General features: G+C 44.7%; 1 protein-coding gene and 1 long non-coding RNA gene across 6 annotated transcripts in view; both read right to left on the minus strand.

Moving 5' to 3' along the window:
• The window catches only part of GPATCH8 (G-patch domain containing 8), a 264,134-nt gene that overhangs the window by 119,827 nt on the left and 126,734 nt on the right, over window positions 1–17,573 (minus strand). The gene's annotated exons all lie outside the window — the stretch shown is intronic.
• LOC138299559 (uncharacterized) lies at window positions 716–10,584 on the minus strand. Its single transcript, XR_011204774.1, has 2 exons — window positions 5,902–10,584; window positions 716–1,317 (listed from the first exon to the last, which is right to left on the minus strand). It is a non-coding gene; the product is annotated as an uncharacterized lncRNA (long non-coding RNA).

A 17,573-nucleotide genomic window follows, 5' to 3' on the forward strand; every position in this document is an offset into this window, starting at 1 on the left:
AGTTCCCAGAGCAATTCAGTAAAATAAACTATTTCATCATTTAAGTAAGGCCAAAACAACAAAATGTAGAATTGTCACTGCAAAGTTAGTGCTTCAAAGTCACAGTTCCAATCTACATGGCTTCCTCTGAATGGGGAGCCAAAGAAAGTGTCTGCGAAGTTTTCACAAGTGGCCTCTGGTGGTTTCTTCCTCCTCCAGTCAGTGCATGGCTTCCATCTTCAGTATACCACTTGCCTTCAGTCAGAGTGGAAGGGCTGAATAAGAGTCAATTGCCTAGGGCATGAAGGCAATTTAACAGCTTCCAAAGTTCAGAGTTCTTCGGAGGGAGTTTCTGAATTTCTGTCTCGACAGTCTCAGAGTCCTTCCAAGTCTGCCTAGGCCAGTAGAACATACCTCTTCATCCTCACTTGCCGGGTGAACCCCTGGTGCGGATACTAAAGTTCTCGCTTCATTTAGAAAATCCTCTTCCTTCCTGAATGAGTGGGAGTAAGCTGCCTTGGTCACTTCCTAGTTCCAGAAAATCTTCGACTCCAAAGCCAGCAGTTACTCAATTGGCCAGTATAATAAGAAGAGAGTTTCTGGTGCTCTGCTGTATCCCCAAAGATAAGTCCTCCCCCCCCCCCTTAATTATTTCAGCTAGATTTACCAAAACATTTTTTTTTTTTATCAACTGGAGACATCTTTCGAGGCCTTGCCAGCGTCGGGTTTTAAAAAAAAAAAAAAAAAAAAAAAAATTAAAATAGGTACGTATATAGAGGTATAGAGAAGGGCATTGGGTCAGCCCTCGTCATACACCTTTCTATTCAAGTGTCAAACAGTTTGCTTTCAGCCACTATAGCATGAGTCAATAAGGTCAGCCCACATCATCCTTTGACTGTCGTGAGCTGTGAGTAATGGCAGTTTGCACAATCACATGTACAGCCATCTGAAAAGTATAGCACTTCAGTGTCAGGGATGGTGTGCCCGGGACAGGACAAATCATTCATTTTTATATGCTTGCCATTTTATTTTTTCCAAATTGAACGCGTGCAAAATAAATTGTATGCTTGTCAAGGTCAGACCTTTCAGATTTGCCAAAGCTTGTTTAATTAGCAACCGACATATGAAGAATTGAAGAACAAAACTGCTGCTTGCCCATCCAATACGTCAGGAGAAGTGCTAAGTAAATGTTTCATTTTCTTGTTGGTGGGAAGTAAAAAGATGGTGCAAAGGTTAACTTTGGACCTTGGCTACTGTAAGAGATCTACAATTTGTATCCTGTCCGGCAGCGACGTTACTCCCGTTTTCGAATCTGAAGAGCCCAGTGAGAAAATGGGTCTATACAAAGGATAAACATAAGAAAAGAAAGAAACAAAGTATTAGTTTAGCCTGTGTCTAAACTCTCCTGGATATAGCAGACAAGGGGCATTAATGAAAAACCTTTACCAGCTACCAAACTTCGCTGGGAATTATTTCGCCACTGCAATTCCATATCATTACTTATTCTACTACTGTTTGACACCATGCTAGACAAGTTCCAGCCTTTATTCAAATAGTGTCAATATTAAGATGCAGGAGGAGGAGGTTGCATGTCGATCATAGGAAACTAATGCGAAACTGGGGCAGGGGACTTTCAGAACAAACATGGACAATTCTTCAGCATACAATATGGTTAATTAAAACTGGAAATTCAGAGTTGAGTCATGGGGAAGTTGGAGGTACTGAGGGAGAAGGCTGTGGTACAATGTTTTACAGGGAGTGCAGAATTATTAGGCAAGTTGTATTTTTGAGGATTAATTTTATTATTGAACAACAACCATGTTCTCAATGAACCCAAAAAACTCATTAATATCAAAGCTGAATATTTTTGGAAGTAGTTTTTAGTTTGTTTTTAGTTTTAGCTATGTTAGGGGGATATCTGTGTGTGCAGGTGACTATTACTGTGCATAATTATTAGGCAACTTAACAAAAAAATATATATACCCATTTCAATTATTTATTATTACCAGTGAAACCAATATAACATCTCAACATTCACAAATATACATTTCTGACATTCAAAAACAAAACAAAAACAAATCAGTGACCAATATAGCCACCTTTCTTTGCAAGGACACTCAAAAGCCTGCCATCCATGGATTCTGTCAGTGTTTTGATCTGTTCACCATCAACATTGCGTGCAGCAGCAACCACAGCCTCCCAGACACTGTTCAGAGAGGTGTACTGTTTTCCCTCCTTGTAAATCTCACATTTGATGATGGACCACAGGTTCTCAATGGGGTTCAGATCAGGTGAACAAGGAGGCCATGTCATTAGATTTCCTTCTTTTATACCCTTTCTTGCCAGCCACGCTGTGGAGTACTTGGACGCGTGTGATGGAGCATTGTCCTGCATGAAAATCATGTTTTTCTTGAAGGATGCAGACTTCTTCCTGTACCACTGCTTGAAGAAGGTGTCTTCTAGGAACTGGCAGTAGGACTGGGAGTTGAGCTTGACTCCATCCTCAACCCGAAAAGGCCCCACAAGCTCATCTTTGATGATACCAGCCCAAACCAGTACTCCACCTCCACCTTGCTGGCGTCTGAGTCGGACTGGAGCTCTCTGCCCTTTACCAATCCAGCCACGGGCCCATTCATCTGGCCCATCAAGACTCACTCATTTCATCAGTCCATAAAACCTTAGAAAAATCAGTCTTGAGATATTTCTTGGCCCAGTCTTGACGTTTCAGCTTGTGTGTCTTGTTCAGTGGTGGTCGTCTTTCAGCCTTTCTTACCTTGGCCATGTCTCTGAGTATTGCACACCTTGTGCTTTTGGGCACTCCAGTGATGTTGCAGCTCTGAAATATGGCCAAACTGGTGGCAAGCGGCATCGTGGCAGCTGCACGCTTGACTTTTCTCAGTTCATGGGCAGTTATTTTGCGCCTTGGTTTTTCCACACGCTTCTTGCGACCCTGTTGACTATTTTGAATGAAACGCTTGATTGTTCGATGATCACGCTTCAGAAGCTTTGCAATTTTAAGAGTGCTGCATCCCTCTGCAAGATATCTCACTATTTTTGACTTTTCGGAGCCTGTCAAGTCCTTCTTTTGACCCATTTTGCCAAAGGAAAGGAAGTTGCCTAATAATTATGCACACCTGATATAGGGTGTTGATGTCATTAGACCACACCCCTTCTCATTACAGAGATGCACATCACCTAATATGCTTAATTGGTAGTAGGCTTTCGAGCCTATACAGCTTGGAGTAAGACAACATGCATAAAGAGGATGATGTGGTCAAAATACTAATTTGCCTAATAATTCTGCACTCCCTGTATATGCTACCTCCTACATTCTGCACTACAGTAATGTTTGCCTCATAAGTGTCCCTTCAGATATTTCAAACATTAATTCACTCAACTCTTACATGTAGGCACAGGCATTCTGTTCTTCTCCCAACTAGGAGTGGGTGGAACTTGCGGAGTTACATTAAAAATCACGAGATTCTGCAGAGTTCCGCGAGTGGGCAGAAATCAGTACAACATGCTGATTTTTAAAACCAAGATAGTGTTCCCCTCTGAGACATTAGTGCAAACTGGGGTGCACCAGGGGGCACTGCTGCTCGAGTTGGATTAACTGCCACTCGGGCTGCAGTTTTCCCCAAAGTGAACGGATGTGACTGCCTGCATTAGCAAAATCTCACTGGGTGCCTGGCTAGCACCCACTAATCACGCTAGGGGATGCCAATTCTAACTCGACAATTTACCGATGACGAGCCACGCTGGAGAATAATCTCCACCAAACAATGGAATTTGGCCGGAACTCCATAAAACTCCGGAGCAGAGTTTATCGCCCACCCCTACACTCAACTGTACCTGTCTTCTCAAACGTATGTGAGTTATCTGAATTGTTCAGATAAGAGCTCATTTGCCCACAAAAAAACAAAGCCTCAGTCTGAAGACTAGTTAAAGTAGCTCTTATAAAAATTGAGCTTCTACTCCAGAAGCTCTTACAAGACAAGCACTGGCAAAGCCAAGCCCAGTGCCTTTTGTTCATGCTGTACAGAATGGTCAGTGCAGTCTTTGGCCATGATTTCTGTCCATGATGTACAGCACCATGGCTGCTGTGCAGCATGGATAAATACTGAGCACTGGTGTATCCAAAACAAAAGCACTTTTATAAAAAATTTTAAAAATGTAAAAAATTAAATAAAAAATAAAAACTCGCCCTGGCTACACTTTTTAAAATACATTTTTGGCATACTGCAAATCATCTGTGCTGCTGTACAGCAAGGCTACAAACCACTGTCAAAGCCAATAAGAGCTACTAGCTTTGACAACGTTCGTTATATTTTTGTACTCTATACTTTGTGGACCACTTCTATCCTCAACTCACCATTTATCCCACTCACGCCCTTTTTCTTGTAAAACCCAGCCTAAATCTATCTCACCCCACCAGTACCACTCTCCCAACGGTGTAAGTCGCACTTTTTTAGGGTTGCGTCTGTGAGAGCACATGCTAGTGCATGTCTTGCCTGCAAAACACTATTGTATACAGAAAAGGACTTGGAGTCCACCAACTGCTTGCCATTTGTCGTCTTCAGATCACTCTTTACCAGCTCCGTAATTGGCCAGTGCATGCAAAACAATTTCTAGGTTTTTCGTTGAGCAGGGACCAAGCACAGATTGATTAAAGTTAATCCCGGCCCATTCACTGCTGCCGATGTGATTGAGGTACTATTTCTTCCACCTTCCCCCCACCCTCCCCCCTCTGCTGCTCCCTCCATAGCGCTTGTCCCTGTGTCTGTAATCTTCTCTAAGCTTCTTTTAAAAGAGTTGTTTCAAGCCTTGCTTCCTTGACACGGGATCCATGCATTTCGATACAATGAACATTGAACTAGATCAAATACTAACCTGGTCAAAGCAGCTAGCTGTTTCCCAGTTCACAGTGCCACTAATCTCGTGGCCTATATGAACAAGAGCAGTACTTGTTTTCCGCGACGGTTTTCGGAAAGTAAAATACATTTATGGTTATTATTTTAAGTGCTACAATTAACCAGTTAATATTAAAACGGCCATGAATCTTGGTGCACTGGTCCCAGAAGGAAGCACAGTATAAATGAAACTGGAAATTACATGCATATCCTTCATACGATATACATTTCGTAAGAACAGAGCGGTAGCAATGCCGTTAACACACTATTATAATCATGAAGAACATTAAAAATAAACGCACCGCTCATCGTGTTCCGCAGTGGGACAGTCCCTTGAGGTGGGAAGTTTCGAAATATATCACTTACTGAAATAATCAATCTAAAATGCAAGCTGCATACAATTACTCTTCTATATTTTTAGGTTTGCGAACTGTAAATATTTCTTATTAGAAACATCAGGTTGGTCAGAAACATGCCTGATGTGAGGAATTGCTGTTTTTGAGGCCGATTTGTATAACATACAAACCGAACGAGAACTATTTTCCAATGGCAGTCTCTTTCCCAAGCTTCAGCCAGGGTCTTTGCATGCTAGTGTCATCAACTCGGTAATTTACCTTTATAAGCCAAATGCTTGAAATGAAGGATGTATATTGGTCTCTCGCTTTTGCTCAGGATGCGTGCCTGCTAAAACTTATGTTCCAAATGCGAGTTATTTCCACAAATCCCGCTCCGCCGTGCTCAAGGTACGTGACATTACTTAATCACATTTTACCAATCCAATTTTCTAAACTCAATTTTCGAAAATAAAATAGCTTAACAGTTATTTTCCTTTAGTATTTTGCAGATCTAGGAGCTGCACCAGCATCATCCTTAGAACAACATTTTATGGACTACTGTGTTGTTCGCATTCATAGCCCTACTTTGAAATCAGTAAGCTGTGTGTGTTCACTTTCCAAAAGTCAGACATTGTTTGCATCCTGCTTCGAAACCCCTGCTATGCGTGTTCACTTACCAAACGTCAGCAATGCTTTGCAAAGAGCAGAAATCACAAACATCTTTAAGGATTCCATGACCTCTGAACTATATCCTCATCTTGGACTCCAGTCTATATGGCTGTCACGTTACGTGAAGAAGCATGACCGATTTAGTCTTCTTTAGAAGAGCTGTTGTCTCGCCATCTCTTACAAGTGCCTCAAACGTGGCCCTAGCTGTGTATCCACACAACTGGATAGTAAAGTAAAATAGTTAGTAACGTAAATCAATGGGCAACACAGTAGTTTAAGAGTAAGTGCCTGCTGAGAGGACTGCAGCTCACAGACACAAATCCTAATGCGGACAACTCAACTTAATACTTCAAAAGCAGATCTGGGTTATTGTAATACATCTTCAAGTATGAGAAACAATTCGGTGTTTGTACTTTACAAATTAATCATGGGGCACATTCAGCAGTGAATAGTGAATCCTTGCTGACATGGGTATGTTCCTAAGATATGTGCTGATTTGCTTCATAATGAGGACATCTCAAATCAAACCATGTGTGCCTGGAAACCTACGGCAGCCATTTTTACTATGTCAAAGCCTACCAGACGGCACAGCTGTCTGGTTTGCTAAAGACATATTTCAGACATTAAGAAACTTTTCCTGCAAATGCATTCTGCTCATTGCTTACCACTGGCTCTGCAGTTTGTAACTCACATTTTCTGGCTTTCTATTTGCTGGCTTTATTTGTTTTAGAGTGTCCATATATAGCGCTTACTACCCCTGATGAGGCATCAAATCGCTTTTCGACACGTAGCATGTTCCTCCAGAACTCAAAACGATTTGTGGTGGATTAGTATAGGGAAATATGAGTACAGTATTAGTATAAGTTGATTTGAGCAGAGGCTATGAATTTGTTAGTAAATTTGAATAGAATAATGGAGGGAAGATTCCAAGTGTTAATTGGGAGTTAGTAGTAATAGGAAGAGGCTTGGGATGAGTAAAGGAGAGATGGAGGACAGAGTCTTTAGAAAGGGGTTAGGGAGATCATAGTAGTGGAAGGGGTTTTGGATGAGTCAAAGGCGAGGTAAGTGAGGGAGAATTTAGTAGGGTTGTTTCAGAGATCATAGTAGTAAACTGAGGTTCGAGGTGAGCCAGGAGCAGTAAAGGAAGAGGCAGGAAGAGCTTAGGCAGGGTGATTTTGGAGATCATGTAGGTTTGGGATGAGTAAGCGTGGAGATGGAGGATAAATTGATAGAGGTATAGTGTGAGGGGGAGACAGAGTAAAGCTTATGAGCGAGTTTTGTTTTCTTCCTCTTGTACAGTAGGACTAAAATATTAAATAGATAAATAAATAGTAAGGGAATACATGTGCAAGGAATATAATGGATATAATATTTTGAGATTTAAAGTTGTGTTGTATAAACAGACTTTCAAGATTAGCAATATCTGAGGTTGATTTGTGTACTTTTCTAACATTGTTTTAACTTTCCTCAACTTTCAACAGCAAAAAGCTTGCTGATAAAATAGTTAAGACAACATTTGCTCATTGTGGTACCTAAAATGAAATCAGGGATAAGTATTTAACCTAACAACTTATCTAAGAACTATGCAATGAAGTATGAACATGTTACGCATAGGATAATATACATATATGGATACAGACACATACATTGTATTCATACTTGTATATACATATATGCACACATATATACACACATACAATTAACAGTGAGTAAATATACATTTGTTAAATAGGCTTAAAGAGTATGTACATATTTTATTATGAAATAGTAATTACACATTTCATAAAGAAATACACAGATTATAAATGTTTACCAACACAGGCATATGCAGTCCATTGCTGTTTGGATATAGTAGTTATGAAGTAAAGAGGCAGCTCGAGTAATCTTCTGAAGACAAGATAGTTAGCCGTGGATCTTCTACTTGGGGGTAATACATTTCATAGTTTGGCTGCTTTAACAAAGAAGGATGTAGCGCTTATAGTCTTTCTTGCATGGGGGTGTTTTAAGGCGGGGTGCCAATCCTGAGCAGATGTTTCTTTGTTGAATATATTTGCCGATTTTATTCCTAATGAAAATCATTTCTGTTTCATGTACTGCTTTGTGGGTGATAAATAGCAGCTTGAAGGTGGATCTTCTGGCAACCGGAAATCAATGGAGTGCCTTCAAGGCAGGGGAGATGTGGGCTTGTGGCTTAACATGCAACAGTAGTCTGGCAGCCGAGTTCTGAATACGTTGTAGTTTTTTCATAGCAGATTGAGATGATCCTTGGAGCCTGGTCATGCTAATTGGTCCACTTGGGCATTCATTGTTAACTTGGAGTCCATGGTAATTCCAAGGTATTTAACTTCCTTTAGATGCTTGAGGTCCCAGATAGTCAGAAAAGGCACAGAGAGGATCATAATTTTTCCAGTCACCACATATGAGTATTTCCATTTTGGAAGCATTCAGTTTGAGATGGTTCCACCACATCCACTGACCAACGACTGAGGCAACTGAAGATTTGAGATTCCAATGTCTTTGGGGCATTCCAATTTAAGGAGCATGTGCGTCTCATCTGCATAGTTGTAGAATGTGAGTTGAAATGTATTGATCAATTCGGGTACTGATATGTAGATGCTGAAAAGCAGAGCCGAGATGATTGATCCTCAAGGGACCCCTGCTTTTGTGAAGTAGGGTTTGGACGAGAAAGGGGGAGAATAGATGATATTTGTTCTGTTTTGAAGGTAAGATGTGATGCAGTCCAGAGCAGTTCCTTCAAGTCCTTCTAGGTTATCATGGGAAACCGTGTTAAAGGCAGCTGAGAGAACCAAGGGAAGTAGTGCAGCAACTCCACTGCTGTCAATTGTGTTTGTGATTCAGTGCCCCTTCCTGGGCGGAATCCTATTTGGTAGTCTGACAGTATGGAGTTATCTTCAATGAACTGTGACATCTAGGTGAATACTGCTCTTTCTATCAGTTAGCCCACGAAAGGTCCATTTGTATTCGGTCTGTAGTTGTTGGGGTCCTGTGGGCCCAGGTTGGTTTTCTTTACAAACTCGTGTATGAATGCCTTTTTTAAAGTCTTCATGAAAGGTCCCCCCACAGTCAAAGACTTATTGATGATTCTTGTTACAGGTGTGGAGGCAGAAGTAGTTACAAGAATGTTCTTGAAGATGTGTGCTGGACAAGGGTCGGAAGGGCTGACCGAAGGCCTGCTTTGACCAAATCCATAAATTCACTCTGTGATATTTGTTTAAAGGAGTGCAGATGCTGGCTTGGCTTACTCTTGGAGGGGATTTTAGGAAACGGGTTGGTGCTGGTGGAGTCCAATGTTTCTGCCTTAGTTGTGTAATGATTTGCCAGTTTGTCTGCATTCTGGAGTAACCGGATGAGTTACTTCCATGCATTTAGGTTTTCGAAATTTGTTGAGAATTTTATAAAATTCTTTATTAGCAAATTTAGCATTTTGAATTCTGTCTGAGTAGTACCATTTCTTTTAATAGCTTTTTTGATTGCTGATTTACACGTTCTGTTAAGTTTGTGTAGGTAAAGTTTGTCTTGAATGTTTTGAGCCAGGCTCGTTGCATCCTTCGTATTTATTGTTTTTTTTTTTTTTTAGTTCTGTATTTCTCCAAGGTGTTGGTTTTCTTTTGTCCTGTTTAGGTTTTTGAGTGGTAAGAGGACATCAAAAGCTTCCTATAGCCACTCAAAGTTTTGAAACAAAACTTAGTGTCTAGATCTGTGTTTGCTGTTAGTTGTGTTTTTAAGTCTTCAAAATTGAGTTTGCTCCATGGTCTATAGATGGATGCATGTAAGGTGGTCTAGGGTGTGTTGGTTTGTGGTGTTTTATGTTGGGAAGTTACTAAACGGTGGTATGGCCATGTGACTGGTGTGATGCTTTGTATGGTAACTAGTTCTAGGTTTGCAAAAACGACACTAGAATGTGTCCAGTGATGTGTGTGCGATTGTGTACTATCTGATGTAGGTTCAATGTGCCTAGGCCAGTGGTGATAGTGAACCTAGAACGGCTCAATTTGTGCCATCAGAGTGGGCACAGAACTATAGTCCACCAGGCTCTGGGTGCATCACAAAGTAGTGATGTTTGGGTACTTTGTACTGTGAATCTTTAGTGTTGCTAAACCCTTTTTTCTTTGTCAAGGATATGCTTCATCAAAGTTCCGCTTTTATGTGAAACACAGTACCTTGAGATTATAATCTGCGGGCATGCATGTGCCATGTGTAGCATGGGTCAGAGTACTGCGAACAGTGGAATCCATTTTGGATATCCCTAGTTCAGCATGGGACAATAGGCGGATGAGGACAGCTTCCCTCCAAAAGTTGCATTTGACAAAACTACCCAAAACCACTTTTCTTAACCTTGGACAGTCGATCCACATCAGCCATATGGAACATTCATTTGAAAGTACGACCCAAACAAGCTCTTTGTTCCAAATCAGGTTACAAAGGAAGGATATTCTCCGGATGACCAGGGTTTGTGTGTCAAACTGTCGCCTACCTAGCATCTGGCTATTCATGCTTGAATTGGGAACTCTATGTTCCACAGCATTTTGGACTGAAAAATGACAGATGGATTTCCTGGAAGACCGCAGAGGCATCCTGCCCATCGTATCCCCCTGCACTTAAGGCTTTCTTTCCTCTGTCGTCTCCGAATGGCAACACCAGGGTTTGGTGTCCCACAGCAGACAATTTTGGAACACATAATACACAGGTCAAAAGCAGAGCAATCCCAAAGAAAACATGATGGCTGGTGTAGGAAGTTGGCTCTGTATGTGCTATTTCAAAGTAAGGAATAGCATGCACAGAGTCCAAGGGTTCCCCTTAGAGGTAAAATAGTGGTAAAAAGAGATAATACTAATGCTCTATTTTGTGGTAGTGTGGTCGAGCAGTAGGCTTATCCAAGGAGTAGTGTTAAGCATTTGTTGTACATACACATAGACAATAAATGAGGTACACACACTCAGAGACAAATCCAGCCAATAGGTTTTTATATAGAAAAATATCTTTTCTTAGTTTATTTTAAGAACCACAGGTTCAAATTCTACATGTAATATCTCATTCGAAAGGTATTGCAGGTAAGTACTTTAGGAACTTCAAATCATAAAAATTGCATGTATACTTTTCAAGTTATTGACAAATAGCTGTTTTAAAAGTGGACACTTAGTGCAATTTTCACAGTTCCTAGGGGAGGTAAGTATTTGTTAGGTTAACCAGGTAAGTAAGACACTTACAGGGCTTAGTTCTTGGTCCAAGGTAGCCCACCGTTGGGGGTTCAGAGCAACCCCAAAGTTACCACACCAGCAGCTCAGGGCCGGTCAGGTGCAGAGTTCAAAGTGGTGCCCAAAACGCATAGGCTAGAATGGAGAGAAGGGGGTGCCCCGGTTCCGGTCTGCTTGCAGGTAAGTACCCGCGTCTTCGGAGGGCAGACCAGGGGGGTTTTGTAGGGCACCGGGGGGGACACAAGTCCACACAGAAATTTCACCCTCAGCAGCGCGGGGGCGGCCGGGTGCAGTGTAGGAACAGGCGTCGGGTTCGCAATGTTAGTCTATGAGAGATCTCGGGATCTCTTCAGCGCTGCAGGCAGGCAAGGGGGGGATTCCTCGGGGAAACCTCCACTTGGGCAAGGGAGAGGGACTCCTGGGGGTCACTTCTCCAGTGAAAGTCCGGTCCTTCAGGTCCTGGGGGCTGCGGGTGCAGGGTCTCTCCCAGGCGTCGGGACTTTAGGTTCAAAGAGTCGCGGTCAGGGGAAGCCTCGGGATTCCCTCTGCAGGCGGCGCTGTGGGGGCTCAGGGGGGACAGGTTTTGGTACTCACAGTATCAGAGTAGTCCTGGGGTCCCTCCTGAGGTGTCGGATCTCCACCAGCCGAGTCGGGGTCGCCGGGTGCAGTGTTGCAAGTCTCACGCTTCTTGCGGGGAGCTTGCAGGGTTCTTTAAAGCTGCTGGAAACAAAGTTGCAGCTTTTCTTGGAGCAGGTCCGCTGTCCTCGGGAGTTTCTTGTCTTTTCGAAGCAGGGGCAGTCCTCAGAGGATGTCGAGGTCGCTGGTCCCTTCGGAAGGCGTCGCTGGAGCAGGATCTTTGGAAGGCAGGAGACAGGCCGGTGAGTTTCTGGAGCCAAGGCAGTTGTCGTCTTCTGGTCTTCCGCTGCAGGGGTTTTCAGCTGGGCAGTCCTTCTTCTTGTAGTTGCAGGAATCTAATTTTCTAGGGTTCAGGGTAGCCCTTAAATACTAAATTTAAGGGCGTGTTTAGGTCTGGGGGGTTAGTAGCCAATGGCTACTAGCCCTGAGGGTGGGTACACCCTCTTTGTGCCTCCTCCCAAGGGGAGGGGGTCACAATCCTAACCCTATTGGGGGAATCCTCCATCTGCAAGATGGAGGATTTCTAAAAGTTAGAGTCACCTCAGCTCAGGACACCTTAGGGGCTGTCCTGACTGGCCAGTGACTCCTCCTTGTTTTTCTCATTATCTTCTCCGGCCTTGCCGCCAAAAGTGGGGGCCTGGCCGGAGGGGGCGGGCAACTCCACTAGCTGGAGTGTCCTGCTGGGTTGGCACAAAGGAGGTGAGCCTTTGAGGCTCACCGCCAGGTGTGACAATTCCTGCCTGGGGGAGGTGTTAGCATCTCCACCCAGTGCAGGCTTTGTTACTGGCCTCAGAGTGACAAAGGCACTCTCCCCATGGGGCCAGCAACATGTCTCGGTTTGTGGCAGGCTGCTAGAACTAGTCAGCCTACACAGACAGTCGGTTAAGTTTCAGGGGGCACCTCTAAGGTGCCCTCGGTGGTGTATTTTACAATAAAATGTACACTGCCATCAGTGTGCATTTATTGTGCTGAGAAGTTTGATACCAAACTTCCCAGTTTTCAGTGTAGCCATTATGGTGCTGTGGAGTTCGTGCTTGACAGACTCCCAGACCATATACTCTTATGGCTACCCTGCACTTACAATGTCTAAGGTTTTGTTTAGACACTGTAGGGGTACCATGCTCATGCACTGGTACCCTCACCTATGGTATAGTGCACCCTGCCTTAGGGCTGTAAGGCCTGCTAGAGGGGTGGCTTACCTATACTGCATAGGCAGTGAGAGGCTGGCATGGCACCCTGAGGGGAGTGCCATGTCGACTTACTCGTTTTGTCCTCACTAGCCCACACAAGCTGGCAAGCAGTGTGTCTGTGCTGAGTGAGAGGTCTCCAGGGTGGCATAAGACATGCTGCAGCCCTTAGAGACCTTCCTTGGCATCAGGGCCCTTGGTACTAGAAGTACCAGTTACAAGGGACTTATCTGGATGCCAGGGTCTGCCAATTGTGGATACAAAAGTACAGGTTAGGGAAAGAACACTGGTGCTGGGGCCTGGTTAGCAGGCCTCAGCACACTTTCAATTGTAAACATAGCATCAGCAAAGGCAAAAAGTCAGGGGGCAACCATGCCAAGGAGGCATTTCCTTACACAACCCCCCCCCCAAACGAAAGAGGATGAGACTAACCTTTCCCAAGAGAGTCTTCATTTTCTAAGTGGAAGAACCTGGAAAGGCCATCTGCATTGGCATGGGCAGTCCCAGGTCTGTGTTCCACTATAAAGTCCATTCCCTGTAGGGAGATGGACCACCTCAACAGTTTAGGATTTTCACCTTTCATTTGCATCAGCCATTTGAGAGGTCTGTGGTCAGTTTGAACTAGGAAGTGAGTCCCAAAGAGGTATGGTCTCAGCTTCTTCAGGGACCAAACCACAGCAAAGGCCTCCCTCTCAATGGCACTCCAACGCTGCTCCCTGGGGAGTAACCTCCTGCTAATGAAAGCAACAGGCTGGTCAAGGCCATCATCATTTGTTTGGGACAAAACTGCCCCTATCCCATGTTCAGAGGCATCAGTCTGCACAATGAACTGCTTAGAATAATCTGGAGCTTTTAGAACTGGTGCTGAGCACATTGCTTGTTTCAGGGTGTCAAAGGCCTGTTGGCATTCCACAGTCCAGTTCACTTTCTTGGGCATTTTCTTGGAGGTGAGTTCAGTGAGGGCTGTCACAATGGATCCATATCCCTTCACAAACCTCCGGTAATACCCAGTCAAGCCAAGGAATGCCCTGACTTGAGTCTGGGTTTTTGGAGCTACCCAGTCCAGAATAGTCTGGATCTTGGGTTGGAGTGGCTGAACTTGGCCTCCACCTACAAGGTGTCCCAAGTAAACCACAGTTCCCTGCCCTATCTGGCATTTGGATGCCTTGATAGAGAGGCCTGCAGATTGCAGAGCCTTCAAAACCTTCCTCAGGTGGACCAGGTGATCCTGCCAGGTGGAGCTAAAGACAGCAATATCATCAAGATAAGCTGTGCTAAAGGACTCCAAGCCAGCAAGGACTTGATTCACCAACCTTTGGAAGGTGGCAGGGGCATTCTTTAAACCAAAGGGCATAACAGTAAACTGATAATGCCCATCAGGTGTGGAGAATGCTGTCTTTTCTTTTGCTCCAGGTGCCATTTTTATTTGCCAGTACCCTGCTGTCAAGTCAAAGGTACTTAGAAATTTGGCAGCACCTAATTTATCAATGAGCTCATCAGCTCTTGGAATTGGATGGGCATCTGTCTTGGTGACAGAATTGAGCCCTCTGTAGTCCACACAAAACCTCATCTCTTTCTTTCCATCTTTGGTGTGAGGTTTGGGGACTAAGACCACTGGGCTAGCCCAGGGGCTGTCAGAGCGCTCAATCACTCCCAATTCCAGCATCTTGTGGACTTCCACCTTGATGCTTTCCTTAACATGGTCAGACTGTCTGAAGATTTTGTTCTTGACAGGCATGCTGTCTCCTGTGTCCACATCATGGGTACACAGGTGTGTCTGACCAGGGGTTAAGGAGAAGAGTTCAGGAAACTGTTGTAGGACTCTCCTACAATCAGCTTGCTGTTGGCCAGAGAGGGTGTCTGAGTAGATCACTCCATCTACTGTGCCATCTTTTGGGTCTGATGACAGAAGATCAGGGAGAGGTTCACTCTCTGCCTCCTGATCCTCATCTGTTACCATCAACAGATTGACATCAGCCCTGTCGTGGAAGAGCTTAAGGCGGTTTACATGGATCACCCTCTTGGGGCTCCTGCTTGTGCCCAGGTCCACCAAGTAGGTGACCTGACTCTTCCTTTCTAGTACTGGGTAAGGGCCACTCCATTTGTCCTGGAGTGCCCTGGGAGCCACAGGCTCCAGAACCCAGACTTTCTGCCCTGGTTGGAACTCAACCAGTGCAGCCTTTTGGTCATACCAAAACTTCTGGAGTTGTTGGCTGGCCTCAAGGTTTTTGGTTGCCTTTTCCATGTACTCTGCCATTCTAGAGCGAAGGCCAAGTACATAGTCCACTATGTCCTGTTTAGGCTCATGGAGAGGTCTCTCCCAGCCTTCTTTAACAAGGGCAAGTGGTCCCCTTACAGGATGACCAAACAGAAGTTCAAAGGGTGAGAACCCTACTCCCTTCTGTGGTACCTCCCTGTAAGCGAAAAGCAGACATGGCAGGAGGACATCCCATCTCCTTTTGAGTTTTTCTGGGAGCCCCATGATCATGCCCTTTAATGTCTTGTTGAATCTCTCAACTAAGCCATTAGTTTGTGGATGGTAAGGTGTAGTGAATTTATAAGTCACTCCACACTCATTCCACATGTGCTTTAGGTATGCTGACATGAAGTTGGTACCTCTGTCAGACACCACCTCCTTAGGGAAACCCACCCTGGTAAAGATACCAATGAGGGCCTTGGCTACTGCAGGGGCAGTAGTCGACCTAAGGGGAATAGCTTCAGGATACCTGGTAGCATGATCCACTACTACCAGGATATACATATTTCCTGAGGCTGTGGGAGGTTCTAGTGGACCAACTATGTCCACACCCACTCTTTCAAAGGGCACCCCCACCACTGGAAGTGGAATGAGGGGGGCCTTTGGATGCCCACCTGTCTTACCACTGGCTTGACAGGTGGGGCAGGAGAGGCAAAACTCCTTAACCATGGTGGACATATTGGGCCAGTAGAAGTGGTTGACTAACCTCTCCCACGTCTTGGTTTGTCCCAAATGTCCAGCAAGGGGAATGTCATGGGCCAATGTTAGGATGAACTCTCTGAACAGCTGAGGCACTACCACTCTCCTAGTGGCACCAGGTTTGGGGTCTCTGGCCTCAGTGTACAGGAGTCCATCTTCCCAATAGACCCTATGTGTTCCATTTTTCTTGCCTTTGGACTCTTCAGCAGCTTGCTGCCTAAGGCCTTCAAGAGAGGGACAGGTTTCTTGTCCCTTACACAGCTCCTCCCTTGAGGGTCCCCCTGGGCCTAAGAGCTCAACCTGGTAAGGTTCAAGCTCCAAAGGCTCAGTTCCCTCAGAGGGCAGAACTTCTTCCTGAGAAGAGAGGTTCCCTTTCTTTTGCTGTGTTGCAGTTGGTTTCCCAACTGACTTTCCTGTTCTCTTGGTAGGCTGGGCCATTTTTCCAGACTCCAGCTCTACTTTTTCACCCTGTGCCTTGCATTGTGCTCTTGTTTTCACACACACCAGTTCAGGGATACCCAGCATTGCTGCATGGGTTTTTAGTTCTACCTCAGCCCATGCTGAGGACTCCAGGTCATTTCCAAGCAGACAGTCCACAGGGATATTTGAGGAGACCACCACCTGTTTCAGGCCATTGACCCCTCCCCATTCTAAAGTAACCATTGCCATGGGATGTACTTTTCTCTGATTGTCAGCGTTGGTGACTGTGTAAGTTTTTCCAGTCAGGTATTGGCCAGGGGAAACCAGTTTCTCTGTCACCATGGTGACACTGGCACCTGTATCCCTCAGGCCCTCTATTCTAGTCCCATTAATTAAGAGTTGCTGTCTGTATTTTTGCATGTTAGGCGGCCAGACAGCTAGTGTGGCTAAATCCACCCCACCCTCAGAAACTAGAGTAGCTTCAGTGTGGACCCTGATTTGCTCTGGGCACACTGTTGATCCCACTTGGAGACTAGCCATACCAGTGTTACCTGGATGGGAGTTTGCAGTGGAACCTTTCTTGGGACAGGCCTTGTCTCCAGTTTGGTGTCCATGCTGTTTACAGCTATGACACCAGGCCTTTTTGGGATCAAAGTTTTTACCCTTGTACCCATTGTTTTGTGAAGAGGCTCTGGGCCCACCCTCCTGTGCAGGTTTTTGGGGGCCTGTAGAAGACTCTTTACTATTTTTAGTTTTGGTTGTCTCATCACCCTTCCCCTGGGGAGTCTTTGTGACCCCTTTCTTTTGGTCACCCCCTGTTGAAGTCTTGGACACCCTTGTCTTGACCCAATGGTCCGCCTTCTTTCCCAATTCTTGGGGAGAAATTGGTCCTAGGTCTACCAGATGCTGATGCAGTTTGTCATTGAAACAATTACTTAACAGGTGTTCTTTCACAAATAAATTGTACAGCCCATCATAATTACTTACACCACTGCCTTGAATCCAACCATCTAGTGTTTTCACTGAGTAGTCTACAAAGTCAACCCAGGTCTGGCTCGAGGATTTTTGAGCCCCCCTGAATCTAATCCTATACTCCTCAGTGGAGAATCCAAAGCCCTCAATCAGGGTACCCTTCATGAGGTCATAAGATTCTGCATCTTGTCCAGAGAGTGTGAGGAGTCTATCCCTACACTTTCCTGTGAACATTTCCCAAAGGAGAGCACCCCAGTGAGATCTGTTCACTTTTCTGGTTACACAAGCCCTCT

The sequence above is a fragment of the Pleurodeles waltl genome, chromosome 6, assembly GCF_031143425.1.
Source record: "Pleurodeles waltl isolate 20211129_DDA chromosome 6, aPleWal1.hap1.20221129, whole genome shotgun sequence".
In the NCBI taxonomy this organism is placed as follows: domain Eukaryota; kingdom Metazoa; phylum Chordata; class Amphibia; order Caudata; family Salamandridae; genus Pleurodeles; species Pleurodeles waltl.